Source organism: Rattus norvegicus, chromosome 11 (assembly GCF_021556685.1).
Source record: "Rattus norvegicus strain SHRSP/BbbUtx chromosome 11, alternate assembly SHRSP_T2T, whole genome shotgun sequence".
NCBI lineage: Eukaryota > Metazoa > Chordata > Mammalia > Rodentia > Muridae > Rattus > Rattus norvegicus.
In genome coordinates this window covers 295,275-306,397 of record NC_141544.1, presented here as the reverse complement: position 1 = coordinate 306,397, position 11,123 = coordinate 295,275, and the positions used below count along the sequence as shown (strand labels likewise).

At 51.1% G+C, this 11,123-nt stretch overlaps 1 long non-coding RNA gene across 2 annotated transcripts in view; it reads left to right on the top strand.

Moving 5' to 3' along the window:
- The first annotated feature begins 200 nt into the window (after window positions 1-200).
- The window catches only part of LOC148002390 (uncharacterized), a 23,934-nt gene continuing 13,011 nt past the window's right edge, over window positions 201-11,123 (top strand). Inside the window, exon 1 of one of the 2 annotated variants that reach the window (XR_015632874.1) lies at window positions 201-482. This is a non-coding gene — a long non-coding RNA (uncharacterized LOC148002390). Of the gene's footprint in view, window positions 483-5,890; window positions 6,146-11,123 lie in introns of those variants that run through there. The other variant, XR_015632873.1, reaches the window with a different exon arrangement.

Genomic DNA, 11,123 nt, shown 5'->3' with positions numbered 1-11,123 from the left:
ATGCCCATCTTGCTGAGAACCACTGTTACTCATTAAAAAGGCATAAAGAGACCAAATTTCAGAAGAGGTGGCCAAACACTTTTAGATTTCATTCCTTGAATTGAGACCTTTGGTTTGTTTTCCTTGTTTATTTGGCTGAGGAAGGGCATTTTTAAATGGTTGTCCTTGAGCTGACATTGTAGACTAGGCTTGCCTTGAATTCACAGATCAGGCTGCCTCCACCTTCTGAGTGTTGGCAGCAAAAATCTGGCTTTGGGAGGGGCTAAACAATCACACTGAGAGCTGTTATCCTTTTTTGGTCAACGTTATTCAGCAGATATTGTTTAGTAAGTCTCGAGTTAATCATCGGAAGAGGTGTTAACCAGTATCTGGTTCTATCTGGACCTTCAAGGTCTATACAAGGCCGGAGTAACCTGAAGGAGAAGCAGGACGGTCAGGGAGTACTACTTTCAAGAAAGATATATTCCAGTGCAATCTATAAGGTAAGACAAACAGATTTTATTTATTTTTTACTTTTTATTTTTTGCTTATCTACCTATATTAAACACTGCCTGTTCATGGTACATTCAGAAACCAGGGAAAGGTGGCATATCTGCCGAAATTAGAGTTATAGATGGTATTCAGCTGCTTGTTGAACAAAAACTAAGAGATTGTCTCTGATTAAAGAGTTCGTAAATTTTGTTTTGGTCTCAAGTTTCACTTTTCTCATCAAAAGAAATTTTTTGGTATTGATTGGGCTTGTTAAATTCCTGTACTTATGACCCATGATTGCTGACATTACATTTAGCAGGCAAGGACAGGGTGAGACAGACTCTCTAATATTTGTATTTATATCTTTAGTGAAAGACAGTGCAGTAAACATTTCTGGTCCCTGATTCTCCTTGTTTCTGTAGTATATATTGATGTAGAGGGAGGTGGATCACTGTAAACTTGATGCTAGCCTAGTCTACAGACCAAGTTTCAGGAAAGCCAAGGAAAACCAGAGAGGAGGCCTATGTAAACAAGAACAAAATTTTATTTTGGCTTTTTTTAACGAGGAAGAGACATGATCTGTCTAGTCTTAATGTCTGTAGAATTTTGATAAGGAAGGCCAGTTGAATTTTATTATAGAGTTTTGACTGATCTTATTTGAGCTTTGACTGTGTTTCTTTCTTACAATAAGAAAGCAGAACTAATGTTCTACTTAAATGTTCTCTTAGGAATTATTTTATTATCAAGTGTTTGTGGAGTGTTATACTCCATGGTTGGTTACAGAGACTGAGATGGTGGTGAAATCTCTCTCCATGTATTTCCGGTTGTCTGGGAAGTCACGGTATATGTTGACTTGGTGTGGAGCCACAGATATATGAAAACAAGGTCTACCTCAAAAGTTTCTTGGAGTTCAAGAACAAGGATTACTGAATGAATGAAATTTATGTGTAGAGGCCAGCCTGGTCTACCTAGTATGTTTTGGTACCATGTAGAGAATTGCTGTCTTTCGTAAATATACTCTGCACTTTACAAACGTAGTAACACTAGAAGACTGGGACTGAAAATGTGCAGATAAGATGGTGGTCGAGCTGTGTGTGTTGGTGTGGGAGGGAGACTGCTTCAGTGCTTGCTGCTTTCAAAAGTATGGCCCGTTTCAGCTTTTTAAGGAAACTCCGGGCTTATGATGTGTCTTGATTTATTTGATTTTACTTACTGTCTATTGGGTTCATATTTTATTTTTATTGATTTTACGGATATTTGTGCTTAACTATTTTTGCCTGGCTTAACTTAAAAGATTCAGAAGGAGAACATGTGGATGTGGATGGTCTGAGGCTTCTGGATGCTTTTGGGTGCCTCTTCACCTTTCTGCAAAACCTCATTTATCTCAATCTCTAAATATCATCTCTCAGATAACAACAGGCCTGCCAGCTGTAAGGAACCTTTAGTCTTTTATTCTCTCTTTGCCAAAATTTATGTAACTGTCTTTTTAAAGATAGGATATTTCCTGTTGATAATAGGCAAGCACCAGGACCTGATCTGGCCAAGTGTTCTATAAAATTTAAAGAATAATATAATACTCTCTTGCCATCAATGCGATCGCATCTATTGCCTTCTTCATCATGTGTCCCTGTGAAGGGCAATGGTTCCGCAGAACTCCTGTATGTACTCAAGCTGTTTCTACCTAAAGTATCGGCCCACCACCTTCCTCTAATTAAATAATGTTTTCTCCCATGTAACTACTTGATAGGAATTCCTAAATGTTTGGATTTTTTTACAGTCTACGGTACTTTCCCCTCTAATATCTAGCGCCTTACTTCTTTCACTATCTAGGACATCTGGATTTTCCAGAGTTCATTCTTCCTGTTAAAAGTTATTGATCACGGGGTTGGGAATTTAATTTAGCTCAGTGGTAGAGCGCTTGCCTAGCAAGGGCAAGGCCCTGGGTTCGGTCAACAGCACCGAATAAAAGAAAAAAGAAAGTTATTGATCACAACTCTTAGAGTTTCCTTCTGTTTCTACTTAATTTTCTCGAGTGCTTTCAAAAGAGGCATGGTCCGTAAAGACTGAATCAGATCTCCATGTTCCTGTTAGTAGAGAAAGAAACAAAAGAGCAAATATGTAACTCCCCATCATACCTATTCAAATCACCTAGGCAGAAAGTCGAGGAGGGAGTGGCCTATTGTCTCCAGGAGACAAAGTTCCAAGAAAAACATATATCTGGGCCTGCTGACCAAGTATGTTTCATGTCAGACAGGCTCCACTAGAGCAGGTACAGCACAGAAGACACTGACAGACAAGCAGGCAGGCAGGCACGCGCGTGTGTGTGTGTGCGCGGGCGCGCGCACACACACACATACACACACACACACACACACACACACACACACACACACACACCCTACCTAGGATGAAAAAAGGAACTATGGCAATGCTTGCCTTTGTTTTCAGCACTGGGGAGGCAGAGGCATATGCAGGGCAAAGGCAGGAGAATCTTTGGCTGAGGATGGTGTAAGGCTGCTTTTGGGTGCTTCATCACCATTCTGCACAAATACACACTGGTTTTCTATTCTTTTCTTTTTTCTTTTTTCTTTTTTTCTTTTTTTGTTTGGAGATTTATTTATTTATTTTCTGTACAGTATTTTGCCTGCATATGTAACTGCAGGCCAGAAGAGGGCACCAGACCTCATTACAGATGATTGTGAGCCACCATGTGGTTGCTGGGAATTGAAATCTGGACCTCTGGAAGAGCAGTCAGTGCTCTTAACCACTGAGCCATCTCTCCAGCCCCTGTTGTCCCCAGCCCCGGAAAAAAAGTAAAAAGAAAAAAGAAAAAATCCCTAACCCCCCGATTTAACTTTTAATTTCTTGTCATGCTAGGCAAGCGCTCTACCACTCTGTGCTTATGATGTATCTTTTGGTTTATTCGATTTTACTTACTGTCTATTGGGTTTGCATTTGATTTTTATTGATTTTATTGATATTTATGTTTAACTATTTTGACCTGGCTAAATGACTGACTGACTGACTGACTGACTGACTAAGTCTACCTGGCATACAGGAGGAATTCAAGGACGAACGATTGTTTAAGTATGACAAAAATAAGTAAGTAAGTAAGTAAGTAAGTAAGTAAGTAAGGGGGTTGGGGATTTAGCTCAGTGGTAGAGCGCTTGCCTAGCAAGTGCAAGGCCCTGGGTTCTGTCCCCAGCTCCGAAAAAAAAGAAAGAAAAAAAAGTAAGTAAGTAAGTAAGTAAGTAAGTAAGTAAATAAATAAATAAATAAATAAATACGATCATTTAGAAGTAATATAGGCAGAAGGAGAACATGTGGCTGTGGATGGTCTGAGGCTTCTGGCTGCTTTTGGGTGCCTCTTCACCTTTCTGCACGTGCAAACTGAGTTTAATTAAGTTCTGTTTCCCTAGAGGCTGGGAAAGGGAGAAACAGAAGTGACCTGGAACATCAGGGCTAATGGCCGGCTGCCTCCATCTTGGTGAGGTCAGGTGTCAGCCAAGCTGGCTGCCAACCATCCACAGTTGAATCCAAAGTGCCCAAATGGGACACTATAACAAATCATGTATACAGATTTGTGTATATGGAAAACATTTTTCCTTTCTCTTCTTTTCTTTTCTTGAGAAATTCAGCTGGTCCTGATGTCTTTCCCTCGGTGTGTCCCTCTGTCATCTCTCTCTCTCTGTCTCTTTGTCTTACTGTCTCTGTCTGTCTCTGTCTGTCTCTGTCTCTGTCTCTCTGTGTGTGTGTGTGTGTGTGTGTGTGTGTGTGTGTGTGTGTGTGTGTGTTCCTTAATCTCAGCAGCACTACTCATCCAATCGATTTTTCCTCTCCCCTTGTCTCCTTCACATGGCTATTACCCCACCTTAAACAGCACTAGAAGAGCCTGGCAGGCAGATATCTACCCTCTATGCTGTCAGAATTTTTTTTTTTTTTTTTTAAAGTCAAAACCTGGATTCTCAGGAGCCATGTGGTGTGTCCTCCTAGGTTCTGGTGCCCTCTTCTGGCATGCAGACATATAGTCAGCAGAGAGAGCTGTGTGGGTGGCCGAGGCAGGCAGAGTGGACCTCTGTGAGCTTGAGGCTAGATAAGTCTACGGAGCAAGTTCCATGACTGCCTGGGCTATACCAAAAGAAACGTACCTTGAGGCAAAACAAAACAAAGCAGAAAAGGTTCTGCTTTTATTTTACAGACATGTGTTCTCTCTAGTCCTATTGACTATAGAAGTTTGATCATGAAGTCACATTGATTTTTATTACAGAGTTTATTTGTGTGTGTGTGAGAGAGAGAGAGAGAGAGAGAGAGAGAGAGAGTTTTTTCTTTAATCTTCAAACATATTTTTTATTGTTTATTTATTTTATGAGCACACTGTCACTGTCTTCAACACACAAGGAGAGGATTCCATTACAGATGGTTGTGAGCCACCATGTGGTTGCTTGGATTTGAACTAAGGATCTCTGGAAGAGCAGTCAGTGCTCTTCACCGCTGAGCCGTCTCTCCAGCCCTGAAACAATATCTTGAATAAACAATAACAAAAACACTAAAACTAAGTCTGCCAGTTTTCCTCTTTCTTTCTCTCTCTCTCTCTCTCTCTCTCTCTCTCTCTCTCCCTCCCTCCCTCCCTCCCTTCCTTCTTTCTTCCTTTCTTTCTTTTTCTTCAGATAGGATTTCTTAGTGAATGATATTTATGTTGATATAAATTTTTTACGTACTTTTGACTGGCTAACTAACTAGCTAAGTCTGCCTGTCCTAAAGAAGGAGTTCCCCTGCCACAACTAAATACGTGCATAGAAAAAAAATATATAATTATTAACTTGGGATGAAACTAATGTAACAAGCAAGCAAACAAACGCACAAGCAAACAAAGTAGGGATGGTGGTGCTGGGTGCCTGGTATATGGGAGATGGGAGACCTGTGGTCTAGAGCGTCCAGAGCTCTGGCCTCCATACTCTGGACTGCATTCTCTCTAGCAATCTTCCCAAAGTGGCTGTATTTAACCATGTTTTTATTTTTTAAATTGGCTCTCTCTCTCTCTCTCTCTCTCTCTCTCTCTCTCTCTCTCTCTCTCTCTCTCTTTCTCCCTCCCTCCCTCCCTCCCTCCCTCCCTCCCTCCCTCCCTCCCTCCCCCCACCACACACACAGAGGCACGTGTGAACAAGGGAATGCAAATGCACAAAATAAGTATGTTTTGATCAGAGTGAAAACAAATCACGGGAATTTTAACCATTCCACCATCATTCCACCATTCTTTTAATTTACTCTCTGTGTTTAGTCTTCCAAAGAGGGTGGCAGGTGTGTGGTTTGGTGAGTGCCGGCTGGCGGTGGCAGCGAGGAACAGAGAACAACAACAACCCCCCCTCCCCCCCATCGGGATCGGTGGAGGGTTTTAAAAATGAGTGAGCCATTTAAAAATGGTGTGGAACTGAGGTCGCCGCCACCCTCCCCTCACGACGGAGTTTGGACGCTCCCTTTTCCTAACTGTGCCTGTTCCTTGCTAATTGTTAACCGATTCGAGAGTGCATGTCCTTTCACTTAGAGGTGGCCTGTTTTCACCGCTCCGTCCTACTTTCCTTTTCTGGGTGCCTGAGGGGGTTGGCCCCGAGTCCATCCCGCGTTCACTGTGTTCCGGCGGGACAACCGGGACCGTTTGTGCCATTCGGGAGAAGTGGTGGGTACCTGCCCCGTTGTGCGTGGGTGAGTGTCCCCCTGAGCTAGGGAGGTCACTCCGGAGAGACGGAATGAGTGTGTGTGGCGGCGGCGGCGCGTGACAGTCTGTATTGGTTTGCTTGATCGAGATCGCTGTCGGGCGACACCTAGTGGCGACAAGTTTCCGCAACGCTCCTGTCCCCCGGTTGGTGACAAAGGACGGGGAAGTGCCTGTGGTGAGCCGGCCAGGGTGAGAGGGTGACAGGCAAGCAGGCGGGTGCGCGACGGAGACGCCGTCCTGTCTGGGGACCATCTCTAGCTAGGAGGTTGTACCTGGAGAACTTCAGGGGAGGAGGGTGGCTGTACGACCTATTGGGACACAAGGAGGGGTTGGTGGCAGCTGGATGAGGTCGACCAGAAGGCTTGGGCCCCGTCCCGGATTTTTTTTTTTTTTTTCCAATTTTTTTTTTTTAAATTTTTTATTTTATTTTATTTTTTTTTTATTTCTTCCCTCCTCTCCGGTCCCAGCCAGCGGGACCATAGACACTTTTGAGGCCGAGAGGGTGCTGTGTCCCCGGCCTCCGAGCCGAGGTGGCCCGGCTAGGGGGCGCCACGGAGTTTTTTTTTTTTTTTTTTTTTTTCCAGGAGTCCCTTCGGTCCCAGCCAGCGGGACCATAGACACTTTTGAGGCCGAGAGGGTGCTGTGTCCCCGGCCTCCGAGCCGAGGTGGCCCGGCTAGGTGGCGCCACGGATTTTTTTTTTTTCTTTTCCAGGAGTCCCTTCGGTCCCTGATAGCGGGAGCCTGGACCTCTGAGGCCGAGAGGGTGCTGTGTCCCCGGCCTCCGAGCCGAGGTGGCCCGGCTAGGGGGCGCCACGGAGTTTTTTTTTTCTTTTCCAGGAGTCCCTTCGGTCCCTGATAGCGGGAGCCTGGACCTCTGAGGCCGAGAGGGTGCTGTGTCCCCGGCCTCCGAGCCGAGGTGGCCCGGCTAGGGGGCGCCACGGAGTTTTTTTTTTTTTTTTTTCTTTTCCAGGAGTCCCTTCGGTCCCTGATAGCGGGAGCCTGGACCTCTGAGGCCGAGAGGGTGCTGTGTCCCCGGCCTCCGAGCCGAGGTGGCCCGGCTAGGGGGCGCCACGGAGTTTTTTTTTTTTTCTTTTCCAGGAGTCCCTTCGGTCCCTGATAGCGGGAGCCTGGACCTCTGAGGCCGAGAGGGTGCTGTGTCCCCGGCCTCCGAGCCGAGGTGGCCCGGCTAGGGGGCGCCACGGAGTTTTTTTTTTTTTTTTTTCTTTTCCAGGAGTCCCTTCGGTCCCTGATAGCGGGAGCCTGGACCTCTGAGGCCGAGAGGGTGCTGTGTCCCCGGCCTCCGAGCCGAGGTGGCCCGGCTAGGGGGCGCCACGGAGTTTTTTTTTTTTTTCTTTTCCAGGAGTCCCTTCGGTCCCAGCCAGCGGGACCATAGACACTTTTGAGGCCGAGAGGGTGCTGTGTCCCCGGCCTCCGAGCCGAGGTGGCCCGGCTAGGTGGCGCCACGGATTTTTTTTTTTTCTTTTCCAGGAGTCCCTTCGGTCCCTGATAGCGGGAGCCTGGACCTCTGAGGCCGAGAGGGTGCTGTGTCCCCGCCCTCCGAGCCGAGGTGTCCCGGCTAGGGGGCGCCTCCGAGACTTTATTTTTTCCAGGATCCTCCCCGGTCCCTGCCAGCGGGAGCATGGACTTCTGAGGCCGAGGGGAAGCTGTGTTCCAGGCTATCTACCATGGCCTCCTCGGTCTGTGAGCACTCAGGGTTCTAAGGTCGACCAGTTGTTCCTTTGCGGTCCGGTTCTCTTTCTACATGGGGACCTCTTGGGGACACGTCACCGAACATGACTTCCAGACGTTCCGTGTGGCCTGTCATGTTTATCCCTGTGTCTTTTACACTTTTCATCTTTGCTATCTGTCCTTATTGTACCTGGAGATATATGCTGACACGCTGTCCTTTTGACTCTTTTTGTCATTAAAGGACGTTGGAAGAGGCTTGCACCAAGGCTGTTTGCTTGTCCAGCCCTAGCTCTTTTCTTCTGCGCATGGGCCTCTTCGATGCTCGAAGCTTAGCGTCCCCCCATGAGTACGCGCTTCCTGCTTTCCCGTGCTTGCTTGCCTGTGCTCTGTGGGGCAGCTTTATGACAACCGTCCCGCGTGTCAGGCGTTCCCGATTTCCCCGTGGTGGTTGTCGTCCGTTACCGGTAGGAGTCGTTGGTGCCGAGTGCGACTGGAAGGGTTTTCCCGTTTGGTGCTAGTGACCCCCTGGCGTGCTCCTCTGCGGCCGACCGGTTTTTTTATTTGTTTTTTTTTTTTTTTTTTTTTTTGTTTTTTTTTTTTTTTTTTTTTTTTTTTGGAAGGAGTTCCCGAACCTCCGCTGCTTGGTGGTGTGTCCCTTTCTTTCCTGCTGTGTGCCTCCCGAGTTGCACCTTTTCTCCTTCGAAGGGGATTTTATTTTTTTATTTTTATTTTTTATTTTTTTTTTTTTTTGAAGGAGTTCCCGAACCTCCGCTGCCCGTTGAGTCCCGTTCTTCCACGCCACGTGCCTCCCGAGTGCAACGCTTCCTTTTTTTTCTCGCCCTCGAGAAGGGTAAATTTTTTTTTTTTGTGTGTGTGGCAGTGTTAGCGACTTCTTCCCGTGCTCTCTCTCGCTCTTCTCGCTCGTATTCCCGTCCAGTGCGTTGTTAGAAAGCTCTCACGCCCGTTGTTCCCGATGCATGGCGTGTCTCGCTCCCGTTGGATCGATGTGGTGCTGCCGCGTTCTCTTCGGGCCGGGGCCTAAGCCGCGCCAGGCGAGGGACGGACATTCATGGCGAATGGTCATTCAGCGCGAATGGCGACCGCTCTTCTCGTTCTGCCAGCGGGCCCCTCGTCTCTCCTCCCCATTCCTTTGCAGGGTGGTGTGTGGAAGTCAGGGGTGCGGCTGTCCGGCACGAGCGCTGACCCGCGCACACTTGTTGCTGTGGTTCGCGGTGTCCCTGTGGACGTGTCGGGGGCGCTTGCCCCCACGCCGTTCACTGCTTCGCGGCCCTCTTCCCCCGTGCCGGGGGAAGGTGGTAGACCCGCTGCGGTGCATACCCTTCCCGAATGGTGTGTGCACGCGCCCTGCTTTGTGTGAGCCTTGCGGTGCTCCTGGAGCGTTCCGGGCTTTGACCACCAAGGTGCCCGCTTCTGAGTTGGCGGTGGCGCTTCCCGCTCCCCGGCGTGCCTCCTGTGCTCCATGGTGCTTGTGCCTTTACGCTTTCCCTTGTCCTAGTTGCCGGCTTTCTGCACGGTGACAGAAAGGGGGGGGGTCGAGGAGTTGAGTGTGCGGTTAAAAGGCTCCTTCCGTTGGGTGAGCGCCCACCCCGTGCCTATGTTTTTGGTGCCTTCACCCGCGGGCCCTGCGCGGTTAGGGTGGTGCTGAGCGATCGCGGCTGGCCCTTTTTAAAGACCGGACTCCCTCAAGTCAAGGCTCCTCCTTTGTGTGCGCCTTGAAGAGGCCTGGCTCTCGGCGGGGACCTGTCGCAGGTCCCCCCGGTCCGCGAATGCTCAAGAAGACCCCGGAGAAAGAGACCTTTGCCGATACCGCAGACCCCCCACCAGCTGGCGCGTGGTCCTTCCCGTTCTGTCCCGCGCCTGTTGCTCGTTTCCCGTTGCGTGCACGGAGCCCTTGGCTGCTCGTCGGTGTTGGGTTCGTCCCGCCCTCAGTGAGGAATTTGCCTTCTCTAGCTATCTTCGGAAAGGGCTTTACGATCTCCGAGGGGCTTCTCCCGGATGGTCCCCTCGGCTGCCCGCCCTGACCTCAGCCTTCTGCGCGCAGCGTTTGCTCTCTCGCCTACCGCGACCCGCGCCTCCCCGCTCCGAGTACGAGGAGGGATCACGCGGGACGGGGCTCTGTCGACCTGCCGCTGTGCGGAGCTTGTGGGGGAGATTGGGTTTCTGGTGGCAGGTGGCGGGGAAGGGCCGTGCACACGCCCGCGTGCGCGGTACCCCCCTCACCGCGAGGGGTCGTCGCGGGACGGGTGGGTTTGGAAGGGCGGCGGTGGGCTCCCGGTCCCACCCGCCTCCGTTTCCCCCGTGCCCTCCGTCGCGTGTGCGTCCCTCCCACGCGCGTCCACGTCCCGGCCACTCTCGCGGCGAGGTCGTGTCGCGTGTGGTGCGTGCCGCGTGCTCTCGGGCGTCTGCGGTTGCCGCCTCGTCCCCCCCTTCCACGGCAGCGTTCCCACGGCCGGTGGAGATCGCGGGAGCCGTCCTACCCCCCCTTCCCCCTCCGCGGGGCTCTCGAGGGTCCGTGAACCGCGGGGTTGGCCTCGCTCTCGGGGGCGGACTTCTTATTTGGGGGAACCGGCGGTCGGCCGCGTCCGGCGCGTCGTCGGACGTTGGGACCCGCTGCCACGCGGGGGTCTTCGTCGGTTGGCGTCGGCGTCTGCCTCGGTTCGCTCTCGCGTCGGCTGGCGTCTCCTCGGGCTCCCGGGGGTTGTCCGTTGGTTTCGGGTCGGCTCGGTGCCGCGGGCGTGGCGGGACTGCTCCGGGTTGGGTGCAGTGTGATTCCCGCCGGCTTGGCTCGCGTGCCCGGTCGCCGCCCGAGCGGCCTCCCGGTCCCTTGTGAGGCGTCTCCCGCGGGGGGTGCCGCTGCGGCCCGCCCTGCCGTCGACGGTCCTCGTTCTGCCGGTTCGCTCCCCCTCCCCGCCCGCCGGCGTTCCTTTCTCTCTCGCTCCTCGTCTGGCCGACCCGCGGCCGTGCTGCCGGGCCCCTCCTCACGGGGGGGCAGCCGGGCGCGCACGGGTCCCGGGGCGGTCGCGGGGTGCCTGGGGGGAAGGGCCGCCCGGCGGGCGGGAGGAAGTTGCGGTTTGAAGGGCGTCCCGGCCGCCGCGGCCGTGGCGGCGCGTCTCGCCTGGTCTCTTGGAGGCGTGTGCGGGGGGAAAGACGCCCCGCGAGGCGTAGAGGAGAAAGAGGCTTTAGTGGCTGTCGCCCACGCCGGTCCGTGGGGCCTGTTGGCTGAGGGTGC